Source organism: Suricata suricatta, chromosome 8, assembly GCF_006229205.1.
Source record: "Suricata suricatta isolate VVHF042 chromosome 8, meerkat_22Aug2017_6uvM2_HiC, whole genome shotgun sequence".
NCBI lineage: Eukaryota > Metazoa > Chordata > Mammalia > Carnivora > Herpestidae > Suricata > Suricata suricatta.
Window position 1 is genome coordinate 62,564,126 of NC_043707.1, and position 22,317 is coordinate 62,586,442.

Below are 22,317 nucleotides of genomic sequence, written 5' to 3' on the forward strand. Positions count from 1 at the left end.
CATAAATCATACATATTGTGATAGACTTGTAACATGCTGTATGTGTTGCCCTTCGGGACTTGATTGTATTCAGCATATGCCATAGTCAAAAGCTTATTAATTATTATTAATTAATTCATATACTCCCTTTCACTCATACCAAGATATTGAGGAATATTATAGAAGGAAGAATGAAGACTTAAAATATGCATTAGAAGATCCCAAAAATATTTTGTCAAATCTTCATAGGACACTAAATACACAAAAATCCTACAATGTAACCTAGATTTTAAAGAAGGCACAGATGGTAAAGCAAGTGATAAATCATTTGCAGGATGCTAAGTTGCAAACAGAAAGTTAGGCATGATCCAGACTGTAAAGCAATGTAGGAGTCCAAGTGTGAAAAGATTTAAATAATAGAACAGTAACATGCAACACATTTTCTCTCTTTCCCAAGTGGTCTCAGTATCATAAGAATTTATCTGTGAGTACTGCTCTAATAAAATAATAATCATAGCTCAAATCTATAGAGTGCTCTTCAGAATATAATACCCTTTCACACACATTATCTCATTTAATCCTCTTGACAATGCCATGTGGTCAATATCCCTATTTAACAGATGTGAAAAGAGGTTCGAGAGGTTAAGTGGGTTGTGCAATGTCACACATCTAAGAAGTAGTTGCACACAAGGCTAGTGCTCTGAGTTTCATCACCGTGGAAGGCTGGGAAACACCATGCCCTGTATCCTCATTTTGGAGCTGATTCATTCATTTCAGCCATCTTTACAAAGTACATTAATAGCTATGGCATTAATGACCATCCAGTGATCTATATTAGTCACTTAGAGAGTAAATAAATGGATTTATTGTGCCAAGTTCATTAGTTCTGCCACATATTAATAATCTATACAGGAAAAATGAGGCAGAGACTTGCAATATTAATCAGACATTGTGATCACCAAAGAGACAGCTCACCTGTGTAATGGAGAGGTAATGTAGTATAGAGAAAAGACACAGGCTTTTGAGTTGCAAAAGTTCAGCTTCAGATCCTGAATCTTCCATATACTAGCTGAATTTGAGCAAATTAATTAATCTTTATGAGCTTAGCCACCTTATCTGTAGAAGAGTTTTCTTGAAAAAAAGATTAGACAGTAGTGTTACTGTCACATAAGTTTGAGCACTTAATAAGAGTTATCATAATTCAGGCAGTGTAGCTAAGCATCACATTTACTTCAACTAGAAACTTCCAAGGGACATAATTTTAAGAATTAAACCATAAATAAAGAATAAAGTTATTGGTATCAATTTACTAAATATCTAAACTACTTGAAGGAATGGATATTAATCATGTTATTTTCTAGGTAGTCTGGGTAAACATTCATGATTCATATATAAATTTATACTTTAGAAGAAAGGAAATTACTAAGAATTTAAAGGTTTAAAATATAGTCAATGACATTGAATTATAAGATTTCATAGCACTTGAGAACTGAAAGACATGATGGCATATATCTCTATTAACATTAGAAAACCAATTTAATTGACATCATCAGCATATCAATGATAATTAAAATTTTAAAAGTAACCAAACATCAGTCAGTACCCAAATATCTAAAAGGTACCAACTCATAACATTGAGCAACTCTAACACAATATCATAGAACAAGAGAACTCAAATAAGCCCAAACCAGGAAAACAGCTATTAGAACTATATTAGAACCAACAGATGCTCTATACGTATATATTTAATCTGAAATTTAAGAATAGCCAATCAATAGCAAGCATCCTTTTATAATGAAAACATCAGTTCTCTTAGGAGAAGAATCCAGATGGCAATTGATTTAATTTTGTGACTATATTTTCACTAGATTTTAAACTGGTATGATTTATGAATGAGTAATACTTGTCTGGGTTGAATTAGGTCCACCAATTCATGAGCCTACAATTAGAGGAAAATAAGTCTCCACGGTTTAAATCTAATGGGTAATGACTGATTAGTCCAATAGAAAATCTTCCTCAGATTCTTATATTAACTTTTGCTCTTTTAATATAATAGAAATGATCAATGGATAACTAAAATTGGATGAAAAAAATCCAAGAAATCAGATGATGTCAGATATTGTTTGCTATAAGAAAGGAAAGAAAAAGAATTCTATGGAGAAAACCTAAAAGGAAAAGGTATCTGCCTGACCTTGACAATAAAAGTAAAGATACTATTCTCTGAGACCAGGGGAAAAGAATAAATGAAAAAGATTAAAAAGGAAAAAAAAGACAAGGAGTCAGAAATGTAACTCTGGAATTGTAACATCAGGTATCTTGAATTCCATCAGTTTATATTTTCAAATGTAGAAAATTCACCAGGCAAGTAGACTGGTAGAGATAAAAAGAAATACTCCTAAATTCCAAAGATGTTTTAAGTTTAAGAAAATTTTGGGAAAAAAAATGTGAATCCAGCTAAAGTCTTCAATAAATGGATCAACAGAATGTTTCTCTTTTGCAAAGATACTTACAAACTAAAAAAAGATTTGAAAACTATTCAAGTCAACACAAGTCTAGACTCTGTCAACAATCCCCAGATCCCGAAAGAAAATTTTCAGCCTGGCATGTAAAAAGCTTGTAAGTCTCCATTTCATCCTAACAAGTAAAAGCTGAACAACTGAAAAATCAACAACTTTTCTTAGATCCATAAGAGAAGTGAGGTCACAAGACAAACTGCTGTCTCCCAAATTGGAGAGACATACAAATAAACATAGGGAACACATTTTACCAATGGAGATACCCATGAGAAGCAACCTCTATGGGATCCACTATTGAGGTAGGGAAACCTAAAATGTAATTGAAAAATTGCTGGAGGCTTAATGTGTACAGCTCAGAGTTTAAAAGTCCAGGAGGACCTAGTCATAAAGAGGTCCTCATACTTTTGTAAGTTTTACCTTCAGCTTAACCTGGTTTTCACAGTGAATATTTGAGAAAAAAAATCCCTTATGCTTTAAAAAATTTTTTTGAATGTTTATTTTTGAGAGAGAGACAGAGTGTGAGTTGGGGAGGGGCAGAGAGAGGGGGAGACACAGAATCTGAAGCAGGCTCCAGGCTCTGAGCTGTCAGTATAGAGTCCGACATAGGGCTGGACTCACAAACTATGAGATCATGACTTGAGCCAAAGTTGGATACTTAACCAATTGAGCCACCCAGGTGCCTCCCTTTATGCTTCTGGCAGTAGTAAAGGGAATATGAGATATGTCAGAGCATTATTCTTCACAAAGTCTGAACTAAGGATCAATTATCTAACCAGAACCTATCCTTCTGGGATTTTACTAGAGCCTAACTGGCCCAGGATGAGGGAAATTCCTAACTCCAACCCAGTCTAGTCATCCTGTCCCACCTAAGAGGCAAAGAGAGAGGAAGGGAACTAAAAAAATACATACTGAGTTCACAAAGCAAAGATGCAGTGATGCTAACAACCTGAGACCTCATCAGAGGACTGTAGAGTGTTTCCTCTTCCCCTACAACTTACTACACATTACTAAAGGCTTATTTACAGCAGTTCCTTTTACCCAGTATAACATGCCCCTCTACCAAGAAAAAATTACAAGACAAATTAAAAGGCAAAAAACTTTGAAAAGATAGAGTAAGCATCCAAACCAGACTCACATACAGCAGAGATGTTGGAATTATCAAACTAGGAATTTAAAACAACTATGACTAAGATGCTAAAGGTTCTAGGGGTACCTGGGTGGTTCAGTCAGTTAAGCATCTGGCTCTTCATTTCAGCTCAGGTCATGTCCCATGGTTCATGGGTTTGAGCCCTGTTTTGGACTCTGTGCTGACCATATGGAGCTTACTTGGGATCTCCTCTCCTCCCCTCTCTCTCTCTGCCCCTCTGCCACTCACTCTCACACACTCTCTCTCAAAAATAAATAAAATTTTTAAAAAAGATGCTAAGGGCTTTAATAGATAAAGAGGCAAAATGCAAGAACAGATGGGCAACATAAACTGAGAGGTGGAAATTCTAAGAAAAACAAAAAATAAATGCTAATGATTAAAAAACAATATAACAAAAATTAAAAATGACTTTAACAGATTTATTTGCAAACTGGACACAATTAGGATTTTTGAGCTTGAAGATATCTTAATAAAAAGTTCTAAAACTGATAAGCAAAGTGAGAAAAGACTGAAAAAAATCAGAACAGAATATCCAAAAAGTGTGGGAAAATCATAAAAAATGTAACATAGGCATAATGCTAATACCAAAAGGAGAAACAAACAAACAAATGGACCCAAAAAAATATTTGAAACAATTACGACTGAAAATTTCCTCTGAATTAATGTCAGACACCAAACCACAGATCCAAGAAACTCAAAGAACACCAAGTAGAAAAAAATGACAGAAATGCTGTAGATAAGTTCATCATTTTCAAACAAAGATACAGTTTTGAAATGAGCCAGACAGATAAAACGCCTTACCAATAGAGGAGCAAATATAAGAATTCCATACAACTTCTCCTCAGAAGCTATGCAAGCAAAAAGAAAGTGGGGTGAGATATTTAAAGTGCTGAGAGAAGAAACCACCAACCTAGAACTCTGTACCCTGAAAAACAATCCTACAAAAGAGAAGGAGCAAAGTTTTCTCAGAGAAGTAATCCTCATATGCCTGCATTAGTCAATTTATCATGTAAGAAAAGTTAAATAATTGACGCAGGGGTAAGGGAATAATGTCCTATAAGAATCTGAAGAGATGAGGGGCACCTGTGTGGCTCAGTTGATTAAGCATCTGACTTCAGGTCAGGTCATGATCTCACGGCTGATGGATTTGAGCCCTGCATCGGGCTCTGTGCTGACAGCTCAGAGCCTGGAGCCTTTTTCAGATTCTGTGCTCCCTCTCTCTCTGCCCCTCTCCCTCTCCCTCTTCCTCTCAAAAATAAAATAGAACATTAAAAAAGTAGAATCTGAGGAGATGAAAAGGAGATAGTCCTAGCACAGTTTCTCAAAATGTTAGATTCATTTGCAATGTTTCATTGTAAACTAAAATCTTAACTGAGTGATAGCTTTAGTTAACCAGAGTCACCTATAATTACAAGGTAAAACTTTTAATAGGAAGGGATAACTTTCAAACAAATAAGCTTCTACATGAATATATATAATTATATATAGCCCCTCACTTCAATATGCATTTGAACCAAACAGCTCCTCCTTCGTTATCTAAGTGTAGGTAGCTCTGGAGTGTAATGTTCCAAAGTTTATCTCTCATTTGGTTATTTGAAATTCAGAATTCATTTTTCAATAGCAACAGTATAATATGTGATGGTTTGCATATCAAGTGTACAAAAGACTTGAACAGGTGATATGCTTACATTTATAATTTTTTAAAAATATAGGATTTCAATACCAATATCTAAAATCTAAATTAAGTAAAGGCAATAGTCACCATCTTTGAGTTACCACATTAACACACAGGTAAATGTGTTTGGTTTTGTGATTGATTTGGATGTTTCAACTAATGTCTAAAGTCCTTCTAATGTCTTAGAAGTCAACGACTCTTTGAAAGCTTAATCATATTTGCTATGGCAGAATATTAGTTTCAGATCGAATTTATGAAACAGCAGGTTTACATGTTTTATGAGATGTGAATTCTCTTTACAGTACAATGGTATCTATTCAGTAATCAAATATGCAGTCTTTTTGTATGATTTTAGTATTTTAAAATCCTGTAAAATCTTATTTTGGCAGCTTTGCTTTTTAGAAAGATATTGTTTATATTTATAACTTATTTGATTTTCTTCACTAAGAATATGGCATTCAAATCATAATGTTATTCCAAGTTGCTTTATAACTCAGTATCCAGAAATGTATTGTGGCAAATAAAATAAAATTCAAAGGAGGTTCCATGTAGTTTATTTTGAGTTTAACAGGACAGCTGACGAGGAAGCTATCTTTCTATATTATGTAACTTCTCAAAATATGTGCAGAAACAAGGATGTTAATAAGTATTAGGAAAAAATTTAGTCCTGTGGTAAAATTAAGTCTCAAAAATGCTAAATTAAATAGTTTAGAAAGCTTTTTTAATTGTAGTACTCTTCAAAGTTCTTGATATATTATTGTACATATGGATCTCTAAAAAAGGAGGTGATAATATCTATCATTTCTAAAACTAAATTGACTCCAGAGTATCTTCCCAATCCTTTATTTTTCATGAACATACTTCAGGAAGTTCTCCTAAAACTGAAAGAAGAAATGATAGATGTTATAAAAGACTATGGAGGAGGGAAAGATTAGTAAGGGAGGCAGGATCCAGTCGGTTATTTGAGGCCTGATGGCTTCAGGGTTGGACTTGAGTTTGAAACTCACTTCTAGCCCTTTCTAGGTCTGTAAACTTGGTCAAGTGACATCATCTTTCTGTACCTCAGTTCCTTTATCTGAAAAATAGAGAAATAACAACCACAACCTTACAGGGTATTTTTGAAGACTACAGTTAAATTACTGGAAAACCAAAAAAAAAAAAAAAAAGAGAGAGAGCCTTGATCTGAAGTTGAATTATTTGGAACATTTGTTCATGGTTGAATGAGGAACCAGGAGAAGCAAAAGAAAACCAGCTTTATCTTGAATATACACAATGGGTCTCTAGCAAAACCAGAGTCTATGATAGTGGGGAATAAGGAACAAAGACAGTTGTATTTCCTCAATAGCTAGACCAATCCTTCTTTTTTTGTTTGTTTTTTTTTTAGAGAGAGAGGGAGAGGGAGAACAGGGAGAGAGAGAGAGAGAGAGAGAGAGAGAGAGAGAATAAAGTATAAGTAAGGGAGGGAAAAAGGGAGACATAGAGAAAGAGAGAGAGAATCTTATCATCCTCCATGCCCAGTACCCAGCATGGAACCCAATGTGGGGCTCAATCTCAGGACTGTGAGATCATGACCTGAGTTGAAATCAAGAATTGGACACTTAACCAACTGAGTCACCCAGGTGCCCCTAGAGTGATCCTTTTGAAGAACATGAGTGAAAATGTTGGACTGGGTATATGTATTGCTAAGCGCTGTTATATATTTAACAATCAGCTTTTTAGAAAAAAAGTGCCCTAATTTCTTATGCTTGTCAAATTTCATGGTGTAAACACTCCCACTATGGCTGATTTTGAGATACCATGCATGTCTTTGAATACATAGTTGTGAAGAGATGTTAACAATTCCACTGTAGGAGCTGGTACAAGTCGGCTCCAGCACACTGGTGTGTATGTGTGTGTATCGGTATGTATGTGACCTTAAATGGATGGAAGTGCTGACAAAATGGTATATCTTATCAGACTAAAATCTATATAGGGCTAAACATTGATGCTGCTTAGAGGTCACTTGCTGAAGCTGGAGACTTTGAGCTTTAAACTATGTGGTCTCCTGAGCTTGAGGAATGGGAGAAAAAGCCTCTGACTCATACACAGTCTGAGTTAAATCCCTGTAAAGGGACCCTCAGAGCTAGATCTTCAGTGTAATCAAAAGTAATTCTAGTCTCTGGGGACTAAATGGAAATTTGACATTAAGCTAATCAAATGATGAGGTAAACCAAAATCGCTTCAGAGAAGTTTTAACCACCAGCTAGCCCCAAAATGGATTGGTAGCCCACACGAGTGGTTCAAAACACTCATGTTTTGAGAGGAGAAATAAAGAGTAGCAGAGTCCATCTTTGAAGAAATGATGATTGAAGATTTTCAGAAGTGATGAAAGATATAGTTCACAGATTCAAGAGCTGAAATAAATCCCAAGTAGAATATTTTTTTTAAAAAGAAAGAAAGAAGAAGGGGGGCAGCCAGCAAAGTGACTGGCTAGTTACCTTGCATTCAGGGATGGAACTGAGAAGAGACAAAGTGTCACAGTATCGAGGCGCTTCTCCAAGGAGCTGGTTCGGGATTCCTTCAGGGGCAGCTCTATGTCATTAGAGAATTCAGGGATCTCAGAGGGCTAGTATTGCTTTTCTTTGTATTTTTGCTGGAAACAGGAAGCAAATGTGTGTTCCCTCACTTCGTTCTACAGATAGCTGGGATGATTGTTTTGCCTATAGGAGGTGTTGTGAGAAAAGATTCATTTGTCTTTAGAATCACACTTGAACTTGGGGGTTGAGTCATGTTTATTTTCCTAAAGCTCACATATTATGTACGATCATAATTTAGTGTAGTTGTAATTTAAAGGGGTTGCCTGAATATTTTCTTCCTTTTGTGAACTTGCTCCAGGTGTAAGAGCCTGTCTGGACTGGACAGTGCAGATTGGTATTTAGAAGCATTTAGGGCAGTGTCATCGCCCTCAAATTCGCTGTATGTTAAAAAGCTTCTTCTAAAGGAAAATGAAATCCTTTATTTTGTAGACATTTTTAATAATAAGTAACAAAACAGAAGTATTTTCTGTTAACCCTCACTGGGTGGGAAAATTACATTAACAGAAAATTCCATTCTCTGAGGCACTCCCGTTAACCTAGATTTTTACTTTAATTTGCCTATGTATTTATCTTCCTACCATCAAAGGACTAGAAAATTGTGTTAGTCTTAAATAAATGGAAGCAACTGAAGACTAGCATAGAATATTCTCTCTTCACTCCCCATTAATTTTAGTAAATTAATTTTACATCAGAATAAAATCTATTTTGGTGATCTCATAGGATAAGAATATTACTTAGCTAGAATAGTATAACTCATGGAAAAGGACCATTCTTTCAATCCTTTGTTAAATAAAGATTTACTGATTATTGGAGACTTATTATTTGCTAGGTACATATAAGTACTGGGGATATAAATAAGAGAGTAGATTTCTGCATCGGGCTATGCTATTATAACTGATACCAGACTACTGCTCCCGCCATAATCAACTGTAAGACTGGAATAAATGAGGTAACTATTTCTAGGCATTGGACAACAGCCAGCACAACACTGCAGTTGTAGAGACAAGGGAAATAAAAGATGAGCCTCATGATTGTCTAACTCTGCCTGGGGATAATTTCCTGATAATAGAGCAGAAGGCTGCTGTCTGAGAAAAGCATGGTGACCTCACAGAGCTAAAGAGACTGAGATCAAAGTTTGAGTCAGCTGAAATGGCTGGATTTTGCTGGATGAGGTATCAGAGACAGGAAATTATGCAGAGTAGGGGTTCCAGAATGTTGAGTGGTATTCCCCTGTGAGTTTGTGGCTGAGGATTGGGCTATATGCGTGAGGGTGGAAACACCCAAGACTTACTGGAGAGTAGAGAAGGGACACTGGAGGCTGAACACCTGTGGGAAGAGCAGTGCCAGGAAACATTGGAATTCTGGCACTGCCAGAATGGAGAGATCATTTTACTTCAATAACACACTGTACCCAGTTGAGACAGTAGAAAGGCCACACGTAGTAATAAGGGCCACAACCCAAGTAAGGCCTACACTAGACTCTCCCTAATGAAGCCTAAAACCAAAATCCATCAGATTTCTAGAGGAGGCAGAATTTGGATATTGAAGTAATCAGGAAACACAATAGGTTTTGCATGGATCTAGATAGTGAAGCATAAAACCAAGCTACATCAGTACACACTAATCAGCCAGCAATGGAACTGTCTGCTAACAAAAGAATCAATATTCTTCAGAAGATGACGGAATAGTGTCTCTACAATGTATTAGCAACAGTATCCAGTACCCAATAAAAAAATTACTGGACATACAAAGAAATAGGGAAATTATGATTTATAGTCAAGAAGCAAAGCAGTGGTTAGAAACTAACCCTGAGATGGGCCATTTATTTGGCATATATGACAAGGATTTAAAGGTAAACAATGTAAGTTCCTGCTCTCAAAGTCATTATAATTTGGTAAGGGAAGCAGATACGTAAAACAAAAACAAAAACAAACAAAGACCGTTGCAAAGTATGAGATGAACAATACGAAGGTTTTGTGGTTGGCAGTTATAGTTTGGGCACAAACAAAGGTAATAATCAAGTCTTTTGGGTGGATTCAGAAAGAGTTTACAGATAAAGCCAAGATGGCTATTAAAGGTTAAGTAGAAGCTTGCAAGGCTGAGGAGGGGAATACGGGCAGCACTGGCTATAAAATAGAGGGAATGTGTGTAAAGGCACCAGGGCTTGAAATAGTAACACTGTAAGCAGAGTAGTGGTTAAGAACATGGTTCTTCTTCTGTAAAATAGAGACAATGATAATAACACCTCCCCCTTTGGGGGGCTGTAAGGGTTAAACGAAGCGATCCAGGAATAGTACTTGATAAGCACTTGATAATGTTAGTTATTATCTTGGGAAATTGCTTGGTGTATTTCGGAAGAGGCTGTATATATCAGTATAGCTACAGTATACACAGGAAAAAGGATGTAGAGCCTCGTATGGGGGTCAAAGCTAAATGAAATAGAAGATGAGCACATTCCTAGCACTGCTGGTCCTCAGTGAACTCAGGGAAAATCAGCGGCGAAGGGTTCACTCTGGAGAGGCAAAGCCAGAACCAAGAATGAACCAAGTGCGTTGTCTGAGGCCTACAGAAATGATAATAGGCAGAGAACAGTTCTACTTTGCCCAGTGCAATAATGTCAATTCTTCTCTATGTGAAAGGCTAACAGACCAAATCAGGGTCACTATTCAAGCAGCTTAGAGATCAAAGAGAGGCAGTTGCAAATAAGAGTTACAGATGAGAAATAAGGTCAACAGAGAGTAAAATTGCCAATTAACTCAATATAAGCCAGACGAAATGTACCCTTGAGGATATGAACTGGATGCTACGTTAAGAAATATTAAGTGTGATCAAGAACGTAATGATTGATAAAAACTGAAGTGTAAGGACTTTCAAATTCCAGGTAAAATAGCAATGTATCCTTCCTTCTCCTAGAAAAAGCTTTTTGATAATTTCCTAAAATGACACTTTGTTGTTAATATTTTTATTTTTATATATTTTCTATAATGGCTAGGCCACAGAACTTTACAAACAGTCACACAACATTCAATTGCAAACATTTCTATTGCAAGCATAAACCCACCTCTCTCCATCCATCAAAACTTGATTGAATGCCAGGACACTGCATCATGTCCTGAAACATTTGAAATTTGTCAAACAGGAGAGAAAATGAATCCCTGAGATACGGGCTTCCCTTAAAAAATGACTTGTTCAAATTCGGAGACCATCTGGAGAAGGACTAGCCTCTTTATCTACGCCCCCACTGCTCATTCATCAACTGTTCTCCCTAGGCTGTGAGGGATGAAAAAAATAAGTAAATAAATGAGAGGAGTTGTAGCCTCTGTCCTTAAAGAACTTTTGGTCTTTAGTTAATATCCTACCAGCATAAGGAATAAATGGACCAGTTTGATTGATGATTAATCATTAGTGTGCTTCAAAATACATAAATAGCTCAGATAAAAATAACTAAATCTATTATGTTAAATGTGAAATAATAACCTCAAGAACAAAACTGTTTATTCAGTTGAACAATGATCAGCTTGTTGCTGATAATTGCGTATATATGCTTATGTGTGATTGTATATATGTGTATACGTATATAGATGTGTTTATGTGTTACATCTATATACACGGAAATATGAGAGAAATTCTGAGGTTATAGATTTATCAGCCTAACCTACATATTCTAGGAACAATTAAGTGGCAAAACCTTAGTCTCTAAAGGCAGGGAGTTCTTTGATACGGCTACACAGGAAGTATCATAGAATCAATGGCTTTTGCACAGTGGGAAAACAATTTCAGTTAGAATTCAGCTTGGAAGGTTTTCTCTATCCATCAAAAAGCCAGGACTGGTTATAAAGCCCTTTCCAATGCCACAATAGTCTGAGGGAGACAGTAAAAAGTGCAACATAGAAAGAAAGAGATGTTGCTATAAAGTGCTTGGGTAGAATTCAAAATCCTGTCAGATTTACTCAGAGCCCATACTCTTCCTCTCTGCTTTCCTCTGGGGGAAAGATCATGGGATCAGAAAGGTAGGAAGTTGAATCCTGGCCCTTGGGCAAATTTCCTAATCTTTCTGCCTTTCATTTCCTTTATCTTTAAAATTCCAATCCTTAGCAAAGTACTAGCTGTGTAGCCGCACTTAATAAATATTTGTTGAGTGAATGAATAACTGTAATGAATAATGGCTAATTGTGAAGTTGTGAAGGTTAAAAGAAGCACAGTGTCTTTTATATTTGTGTAATGCTTTGCACATGGCAGGTGCCAAATAAGTACTCCCTTCTATTCTCATCCCTTAGGGAAAGAAGCTGTATGTTATACTTCTTTTGATTAATCATAGGAGCTAGCACAGTATTAGATCTTTATTGGTTATTTAATAGTACTCATTTTATGTAACAATAATTGGAACCTGGGGATTTATGTCAGGCTGATGTATGCTAAGTGTATTATAGTAATCTAGGCAAGCAGTGTTTAAGACAGGGGCTGCAAAGTGCAGACTTGTAGGCTGTATCTGCAGATGTGTTAGATTTTGTCATGCACAGTGCTTTAAATAATGATACCCATTGGAATGTCTTTAGAAGGGCGTATGTGCTCTGGCTCTACTGGAGTCCCCAATATGTCCTGCTATCTCATAGGCTGAGTTCATGCACATCTTTCTGGCTGCAGTTAAGCGTGTATCTCTGGATCAAGACTAAGGTAAAAGTATCAAGAATTGCAGTAGGGACACTTGGGTGGCTCAGTTAGTTGAGTGTCAACTCTTGATTTCAGCTCAGGTCATGATCCCAGGGTTGTGGGATTGAGCCCCACATCAGACTTTGTGCTGAATGAGTCAGGCTCCGTGCTGAAAGCACAGAGACTGCTTGGGAGTCTCTTCCTCTGCCTCTCCCCTTGCTTGCATTTTCTCTCTCTCTCTCTCTCTCTCTCTCTCTCAAAATAAATAAACACAAAAAAATTAAAAAGTAAATTAAAGAATTGTGCTAGAGAAATAGGGATATTGCCTTTGAATGAAGCACAGATGGAGAAAAGCTTAATTGAACATAAATACAAGCTGAAAATTCCTGGACTGCTACATATCTAGGTGTGGTCTAATACCACATATTAGTTCATTGATAATCCATAGATTTCAGGGAAACAAAGGAAATTCTGATAGAGGTACTTTAACAGAGCATGTTAAGTCTGATCCAATAATTTTTAGATAAGATATAGCTTGGCTCAAGAATACTTGTAAAAATGAAATCTAGATAAATATAATCAGATTATATTAGCCTCAGAAAATTGACATGACTAATAAAAAATAAGGTTCCAATTTGCCTGGGAGATGAAATGAGAATAATAATAATAATGAAAAAAAGTTATTTTGATCATGGAGTACATCAGAAAATGACCTATCACAGGTTCAATAGAAATATTAACAACAATTGAGTCATTAAAGCTTCCTAACCAGGGACATCTTGGTGGCTCAGTTCGTTGAGTGTCTGACTCTTGATTTTGGCTCAGGGCATGGTTCCCAGTGTCGTATGATCACACCCTGCACTGGGCTCCATGGGGCCTGCGTGGGACTCCATCACTCCCTCTCTCTCTTTCCTCCTGCCCCATCCCCTACTCACATGCTCGCTCTCTCTCTCCCTAAAAAGAAAAAAAGCCAGAAATATGCATATTAACTAAATACAAGTAAATGGAAATAATGCAGAGTTTAATATTACCAAAATAAACTTCTATTTATGTATTCAGTCAATTGAAATATTGTTTGTTGTCTTCAGCCTTAAATGTACCACTTGTGAAAAAGCATCAGAGTTGCCTTTTAATTTTAGTAGACTGTGTTTTTCAAATATGCAGCAGGTTTGTGTACTCTCATCTAAGACCTACATTTGGATTTAGAAGAAAAATCCTAGATTCAATGTGAAAAGGAAATTTTGTCTTTCAGACTAAGTTAATCATTATAAACTCTTTTTCCCCCCATAATTTAAAAAAGAGGGCAGGAACCTTAATTTTGTTCACAGATGTATGCCAAGTGCCTAACATAGTTCTTGGAACATGACAGGCATATCTATTGACTAAATGAAACGGCATCATTCCCATGACACTATGGTAGGTTTCCCGAGTCACAGCAAAATAAGCAAACAGTCCATCCTTTGAAAAGATTGTTTTAAATTCTGTAAGTGCTATAGTGTGGATGTTTGTGTCTACCCTACTCTCAAATTCATATGTTGAATGATGAAGATGGCGGTATTAGAGGTAGTGTCCTTGGGAGGTCATGAAGATAGAGCCCTTGTGGTTGGGAATAGTGCTTTTATTTATATTTATTTTTTAATTCATGTATTTATTTTGAGAGAGTAAGAGGGAGGGGCAGAGAGAGAGAGAGAGAGAGAGAGAGAGAGAGAGAGAGAATCCCAAGCAGTCTCTATGCTGTCAGTGTAGAGCCTAACACTGGCCTTGATCCCACGATACTGGGATCATGACCTGAGCTAGAATCAAGCGTCAGACCCTCAACTGACTAAGACACCCAGGGGTTTAGTGCTGGGTTTAGTGCTTTATTTAAGAGGCTTCCTAGAGCTCCTGAGACCTTCCTACTAATGTGAGGACACCTGGAGACATCTGAGACCTAGGAAAGGCTCATGTCACCAGGTTGGCTCCCTGATCTCAGACTTCCAGCCTCCAGAACTGAGAAATCAATTTCTGTTGTTTATAAACTCCCTAGTGACGGTGTTTTGTTATAGCAGCCCGAGTGGACAAAGATCTTAATGACATACTTTCTTCTAACTAAATTTGTAATAGATGATGGTACGATTTGTTCGTTTAATGATTTTATTTAGAAAATAAAATTTTGCAACATATATCATATGGGAGGAAAATTCCATCAGCTTATGAAGTCACGAAGACTGCCCAGTACTGCTATAAAGCAAAGAACACAGTATGTTGCCCTCACTTACGAGACAAGCTTGTCCTTAACCTGTTAGTTCTTTGGACAACATTTGCTATCGACTTAAAATTTTTTTTCTATCTATAATTCCATGTGGTCTTAGAGTCTCTGTGTTTAAATTTTCTTCTGTGATAGAACACTTTTCATTCCTACTGAATAATTTGTTTTCTTTCCATTAGTTTATCTACCGTGTGAAAAAATGACCTGGTGTGCTTAAGAGTTCCCAACCATTGTTTGCATGTTATTGGTGCAGGATGAAACTTCGTCCACTGAATGAACTAATGAATGAGTTGATGGGATGGACTGAACAAAGTCAAGGAATAATGAGAAAATGGAGGTTGGATTATTTGGTGCTTTTACAATAAATTCATTTCTTTTATTGTTTGAATGGCCCAAGCAACCCTTTTATAGTTAGCAATGTAATTTTTCCCGAGTGTATTTTTGGAACCTAAGGCACCTAAATGTAATGCAAGAATATGAATAGCTGAGTAAGTCATCTGCGGTCCAAACAGTAAAATCAAAGTCTTAAATCCAGGTTTTCTTACTTTCTAACTAGTCAAACCTTCGGCCTTGACATCAAACCCACACTAAAGGGCTTGAGGTGAGGCAGCGCGCCACAGGAAGCTGTCCGAGGGAGGAGCACAGCCGCTGCTAGTTCAGGTTTGAACTAGGTGACGTAAGAGGCAGAAGTTTGCAACAACTAAAGCAAACACAGAAAGAGGTCCTTGGTTCTAAAAGGACGGGAGCTCTGAAGAGGAGAAAAGTACGATGGCCCAGCTTCGAGAAGACCAGTGACGGCCTTCTCTGTTGGGATTTATGGCTTGATTTGTGAAACTCCCCCAGAAGGCACATTTTCTGTATTTACCTCTATTTGATAAAAGTTGCCTTAACAATATAAAACAAACCAACACATAAACCTTGAGGAAAAATCTTACACCATAAAAATTATTTGGAAAAGAATTATAAAATATTTCAAATTTTAGAAAAATACAGAGAATATTTGAAGAATCACATGTGTACCCAGACTCAGCATATATTAACATTTCCTCACATTTACTTCTCTTCTCTTTTTAAAATTAAAAAAGCAAATCCAGTTTTAGTTGAAACCCCTTTCAGCTCTAACCTGATCTCGTTCTTAATCTCTTCTCCCCAGTAAATTGTACGTTTACTGTTTCCCCTCTTACAATGCATACATTAAGAATATAGAGTTGTGCATGTCAAAATTATTTCTTTCACAAGGAGCCTGGGTGGCTCAGTTAGTTAAGCATCTAACTTCAGCTCTGGCCATGGTTTGCTCTTTGTGGGTTCGAGCCCCTGCGTCGTGCTCTGTGCTGACAGCTCAGAGCCTGGAGCCTGCTTCAGATTCTATGTCTCCCTCTCGCTCTGCCTCTCCCCAGCTTATATTCTGTCCCTGTCTCTCTCAACAAATAAATATTTTTAAAGATTCTATTTAAAAATTCTTTCTGTTGCAGTTGCCTTTTTAATATATTTTGGGGGTTAAAAAATATGGGCACCTGGGATCCAGTACATTTAATAAATTGCTGTGCAGTATTCCAAGGTCTGAGTATGCCATAATTTACTCACCATTCTCCTACTCCCAGGAATAAGAGTAAATATAAAATATATATATTTATAATATATAAATAAGAGTAAAAATATTTTGACCATTACAAAAAAATTTTAATGTCACTGCAAATATTTTAGCCTATCTCTCTATGCATATGTGTGAGAGTTTTTCTGGAAATAGAATTGCTTGGTGGGAAGGTAAGTTTCACTTCAATTTTGCTCCATTTGGCTAAATTGTTCTCCAATGTGACTTCACTCTATAAAAGGTTCCTGCTGCCCCACATCCCTTGCAACACTCAATACTATTAGAAATTTTAAGACTTTGACAATATTTCCAGTGTGAAATCGTATTTCATTGGGGTTTCCATTTTCATTTCCCTTAACAATGATGGCTAACTCACTTACAGGGAGATAATCTATTTTATATACGTTTACTGTTTTACATCTTTTACACATTTTTTCTCTATTAGGTTGCTTGTCTTTTTTTAAATTGATTTGATGGAATTCTTTTTATATTCTGGATACTCTTCCAGAAAATATGTTTGTATGTTAAATATTGGGGGGAAAACTTTATAAGAGGTCAGTTCACACAAAAAAATTGACATCTATACTGTTCTGGGTTTTATTTTTTTAATTCCTATTTGACAATGAGACTATATGAGACCACCACTTTGATGATAGGGTTTTAAAAATGGCATTTACCAAAAGATGTCTTAGTTCAGATGCAGAGAATAGACTGTAAAATTTCAGACAGTATTAATCTATTACAGTTGGAAGTTTGTATTTTATACACTTTTTGATATGGGTCACTCTTGCCTAAAAGAATGAAAAGCCTTGGTAAGTAAAAAGTGCCAAAGTGGGGGACACATTGCCAAATCACCCACTGTGGCTGTGCAGGAACTTTACTACTAAGTAATCACAGATTTTGCAGATTATGAATTGGGAAGAAATGTAAGTGCCTGTGATGGTTAATTTTTTATATTGCCTGACTAGGCCATGCATGGTGCCCAATAGATATTTGGTAGAATATTATTCTATTGTATGTGTGTATTGTTTTTCAAGGAGATTAACATTTCAATTGGTGGTCTTTGAGTAAATCCAATGACCCTCCATAATCTAGACGGTCTTCATACAATCAAGTGAGGACTTTTGCAGAACAAGACTGACCTCCCCTGAGCAAGAAGGTGCCGGAGCCGCTCAAACTGCCCGCAGTTTGAAGAACTGATGACACCGGGATTCGTTGCAGAGACTTTTACTGGTTCTTTTCTTCCTTCTTCTTCTCCCCCTCCCCGCTGCTTGCTCCCCCATATATACCTGCCGCCCAGGCTGCGCGGCAGCTCATGATAGGCTGGCAGAGGCAGGGCTGACCCATTCCATGGCCTCGCATTGGTCGCTCACTCATCGCGGTATCTGGCCGGGGGGCGGGAGCACTAGAGGCCAGCAGGCCGTACCTCGCCATGTGCTCGGGCAGGGTCTTGCATCTGCCTCCTACAAGAAGGAATTCTGCTAGCAGGTGATCTTAGAACTTGAACTCCAACATTGGCTTTTCCCTAGGTCTTCAGTCTGCTGGCTACTCCAGATACTGGACGTGCTGGCTTCCATAAGCACAGGAGCCAATTACCTAAACTAAATCTCTCACTACATATACACATCCTAATTTTTCTGTTTCTCTGGAGAATTTTGACTAATTCAGTGCCATTTAGTATATGGTTACCTAAGTAAATACCTTTCCTGTTATCAGAGCCTATCAATATATTTCTTGTTGCAGCTGTTACATTGCACTGAAACTATACTTTTGTCTTCCTCTTCTATTTGGAAATGAAAATCTACCATAACTAAGTGTCTGTAATTATTTCTGACTTGAGGTTGTTAGAGTCACAAAGATGGAAGGCATCTGAAAGGTTTATTAGGACGTGGTAGATGCTTTACCCCTTTATCCAGGCTATAGTCTGGGTTAAACATATTTGGCCCTGAGGTCAAGTTGATAAACAGGTATGTTTTCAATCCTAATTTCTAGTTCTTGGTGATGGCCATCAGGAGGGGTGACTTGAGAAAAATTCTCTGGCCATTTCTGAGCTCAGCGAGAAAAAGCCTGTGATCTAGTAGTGACATTTATTTTACCAGGCAGAGGAATACATATGCTCTGTATTTGCCACTTCTGATTTAGGCTAGAAATGTAAAAGAAATTCTTCTAGCTCCTTGTGAGATAGCCCACCTCCCCAGGGCCAGGAATGCCACCGTTCTAGTTTACATTGATGTCGCTCTTTGTCTGAGTGTCCCTTGAGAATGTGCAATAACAGTAAGATTCTGGTCAAATATTTTACCACTGAATGGCAACTAATAGAAGAGATAATCACCTAATTCATTTTATTCTGGCCCATTTATTTTGAATAATTTTATTACTATTACTATACCCTAGCAATATATTTGCTTTAGAATAAAAGTACTGGGATTGTTTTGAATTTCTACAATATGTACAATCTAATCTATGATACTTAATAGTATGTTGCTTTGTTATTTAAGGTGTTCATGGCTTCAGAAAACTACTTGGGGACAAGACTGAGTCCTTTGCTTCTTTTGTGGTCCTCTACAAGAGCTCAGTAAATAGTGGCTGGACTGAATTGCTTCTAAGGGACTATGGAGTCTCAGGTCTTGAAGTCTTTGTATGTTGCTGCAGAGTGGGGGAAAAAGGCCAGAGTGTTCTTGGCATCACCAAGAGGTGTATTAGAATGAAAATAGAATGTATTATGTTACCCTTGAGGAAGAACATGTTCTAGTCACTACACTTCCAGAAAGCTATCACCGACCTTGGAAAAGGGCCAGAGATGGGGCAGTTTGGGTTTGATAAAGGTGCTGGAATAGCTTCCATGAGAACAAACCAAACTGGCTACTATCATGGCTCATTTAGAAAGCTTTGCTACCAGAGAAACATCTATAATAGGATATAAAGAAAGAAGATTCCGGTAAATAGTGAGAAGCCCAGGGGGATAGCTTCTCTCGTGCTGAATTCCTGAGAGATCCTTGAGACTGGGTGGCGAAGGCTCGCTGGGCCGGATTGGCATGTGTAGCTTTATCACAGATACAGCTGTCAGTCATCCTGAATAGATGGGGAGATCACCTCCGCCTTGAATGGCTCCCGCCTGCGCCTGTGGTAACAGACGCTGGTCACTTAAGGTGGAACACACCTAGCTTGCCTCCAAATAATCAAGTTTAGTTTGCTCCATGTCTTTGTTAGAGCAACCAGCTACTTTTAGGATTTTCTACCTACATTCAATTTTTTTTTCCTTGTAAGGGACTTTAGTGTTTTCTCTTTTTTTTAATTTTTTTAAAAATTTTTTTAATTTTTATTTTTTTACTTTATAAAGTTTCATATTTTTTTAACATATGCAATTATTTTCCATCATTGACAATACAGTAGTTACAATGACACTCCAAACAGAAAAGCAAAGTAAAAAATCAAAACACCAACTTCTGTTTCATGTAATTAGACTTATACAGAAATTAGAAGGTTAAGTAACAACTAGATTCAACTTTTTAATCTATCCAGCTTGCTAAACCAGGCTTAATTCTGACATGTACCTGCATCTAGACTCGGTGTTTCTTCATCTGTTATTCCTATGTAAGCACTACTGGGTCAATTACACCCATGTCAATGTCACTGTCATTTTTAATCCCAAGAAGTCAACCATGTCTTTCCTATGACATTGCCTTGGCCTTGCTTGCTTTGGTTCATTGATGTTTTTGGTCACTCGGCTTTGCCTTTATACCCAAGACAGAGATATTAGCCTCCTTTTTTTTTTTTTTTGCCTGCCAAGAGAAAGGAAAAGTAAGTGATGGATAAATCCACAAAATTGTGATTCATTCAGCAAGTTTCTTTTTTTTTTTCAGCAAGTTTCTAAAATTTAAGAACTACAAGAGTCAAAATTATGCCCTTTTCACAGTAGATAGCAGGCCCAAGGACTATTATTACCCCAGAGTTATACAAAACAGATAAAGAGAGCCCCAAAAGAGCTTGAATCAGTTAAAGAAGGATTGATCCTTTAAGTCACTGAAGGAAATGTATTATATACTCTGTGTTTATAACATTTGGAGATGATATTGAAAGGCAACCAGGTTTGTTTACTAAATACAACTGTTGACAGGCTGAATAAACAATTACTTTGAATGAAGCACTTTTGTTGTGGTTTTTATGTTCATTACATTGTTGAAGTAGTGTGTTTTTTAGGTCTCTTTCATGTTTTCAGCAGCGCATTCCAAAAGTACAGAAATTAGCTCTACACTTTTTCAGCTTCACCGTAATAATAATAGTACCTATTGAGTATGTATTATGAGCTCAGTCTTGATGTACATTTTCTTCCAGTGGATCCTCAAACCAATCCCATGTGGTTGATACTATTACTGTACGCATTTGCAGATGAGGAAACTGAGGCACACCGAAGCTAAATAACTTGCAGACATTCTCAGAAAATGGCACTGCAGGATATATTTACAGAGTCTGTGCATGTGGCCACTTGGTGACATTGTCGCAAAGTGCTGCAGGCCTCCCTTCTCGATTGTGTGCCTGCTTTGGAGGGTCCAACATAGGAGGCTGGTGACTCTCTACTCTCTAGGCCTTATTTCAGGCCAACACTGTTGTCAATATCTAAACCTGTCTCTTGATGAGATTATTCCTACTGGAACCAGAGCCACAGAAAGTAAAGTTAATAAATCTTCTGCTCGTGCCCAGGAACTTAGTAGACTGAATGTGAAAGGGGCCAAAGCAGATTTAAAGTGATTGAAATGACAAGAGGTGAAATGTGAGTGAAGTGAATGAATTACAAAAGCATGTATAAATAGTATTACACAAGTGCAGCAAATTCAATATCAATTCAATTTCTGACCACGTGCAGAGGGAAAACAAGGGCAAAGGAGCAGAAGAGTCAAGGGTAATGAATAGCTTTATTACTTTTTTTCATTGTGCTCCTGCATATGGGTTTGCGCTGCTATTTATTAACATGCAGAGGTTAAAGTTTGTGTAAAATGCTGATCATAACATAATGGAAGGCTAAGTGCCACCGTGCGGTGGAGAAGGCAGTTGGAAGTCAGATTCTAAAATAAAACAAACAAAACAATAACAAAAAAACCCCAAACGAACTTCTTCCCAGTATTGTAACGTACCGAGGGTATTTTAGAAATGAAAAATACAGTCTTTTTTAACACTCAGGTTGGGTTCTGTCCAGGGAGACAATTGTTCTGCGTAGGCAAGTTTCTTCCACAGTAATGAAAGGGGAAGTGAAAGTAGTGTGCAGATTCAGACTAACCCATCTCTTCTGTTCAAGGTGGGTAATATTCAGCTCTGAGTAATATAGAGAGACTTCACCATCTAAGCAAACAGGTAGTCAGATACTGATATTCTATTCTCTTGGGAGATAATAATGTTTGAACTTAGACAGGCCCAGGCCTGAGTCTCAGCACCAAGGGTCAAGGTGTGTCCATGGGCCACTGGTGTAGCTTCCTGAGCACCGCTTCCTTTCTATAATATGAGGATAATCTCTACCTTGGAGGATTATAAATAATACAGTACCTGTAAAGGGATTGGTAGAGAGCCCTGTCCACAGTAGGCCTGTCACGAATGATAGTAAATATAATTACATAAAGTGCACAGTTCCATGCCAAGCACATGGAGGAGCTCAGTACATGTTAGTTGAATGAGTTTAATAGCATTAATAGCAGCAATTGCACCTGTGCTGTTGTGGGGAGGGGAGGTAAGGCATGACCCATCTGTTCAGGGGATTCTTAATGAATAAGGCCAACTTTCATTGGTTCTTCAATCATAAGGCACAGGTACCTATTTATTTGAAGCATTTATAGAGCCAGACCTGGTTGGAGATGCTTATCAATCTTTCAGGCTAGGGGCTGGATCAAGATAGCTATAAGTGGGCAACGTAGCCAGTGTATAAGAAATACTGACACACATACAT

At 37.3% G+C, this 22,317-nt stretch overlaps 1 long non-coding RNA gene across 2 annotated transcripts in view; it reads right to left on the reverse strand.

Moving 5' to 3' along the window:
* LOC115299103 overlaps positions 1-17,616 on the reverse strand; it is a 52,348-nt gene extending 34,732 nt beyond the window's left edge. Inside the window, exon 1 of one of the 2 annotated variants that reach the window (XR_003911984.1) lies at positions 17,525-17,616. This is a non-coding gene — a long non-coding RNA (uncharacterized LOC115299103). Of the gene's footprint in view, positions 1-954; positions 1,040-17,524 lie in introns of those variants that run through there. The other variant, XR_003911985.1, reaches the window with a different exon arrangement.
* Positions 17,617-22,317: the final 4,701 nt, after the last annotated feature.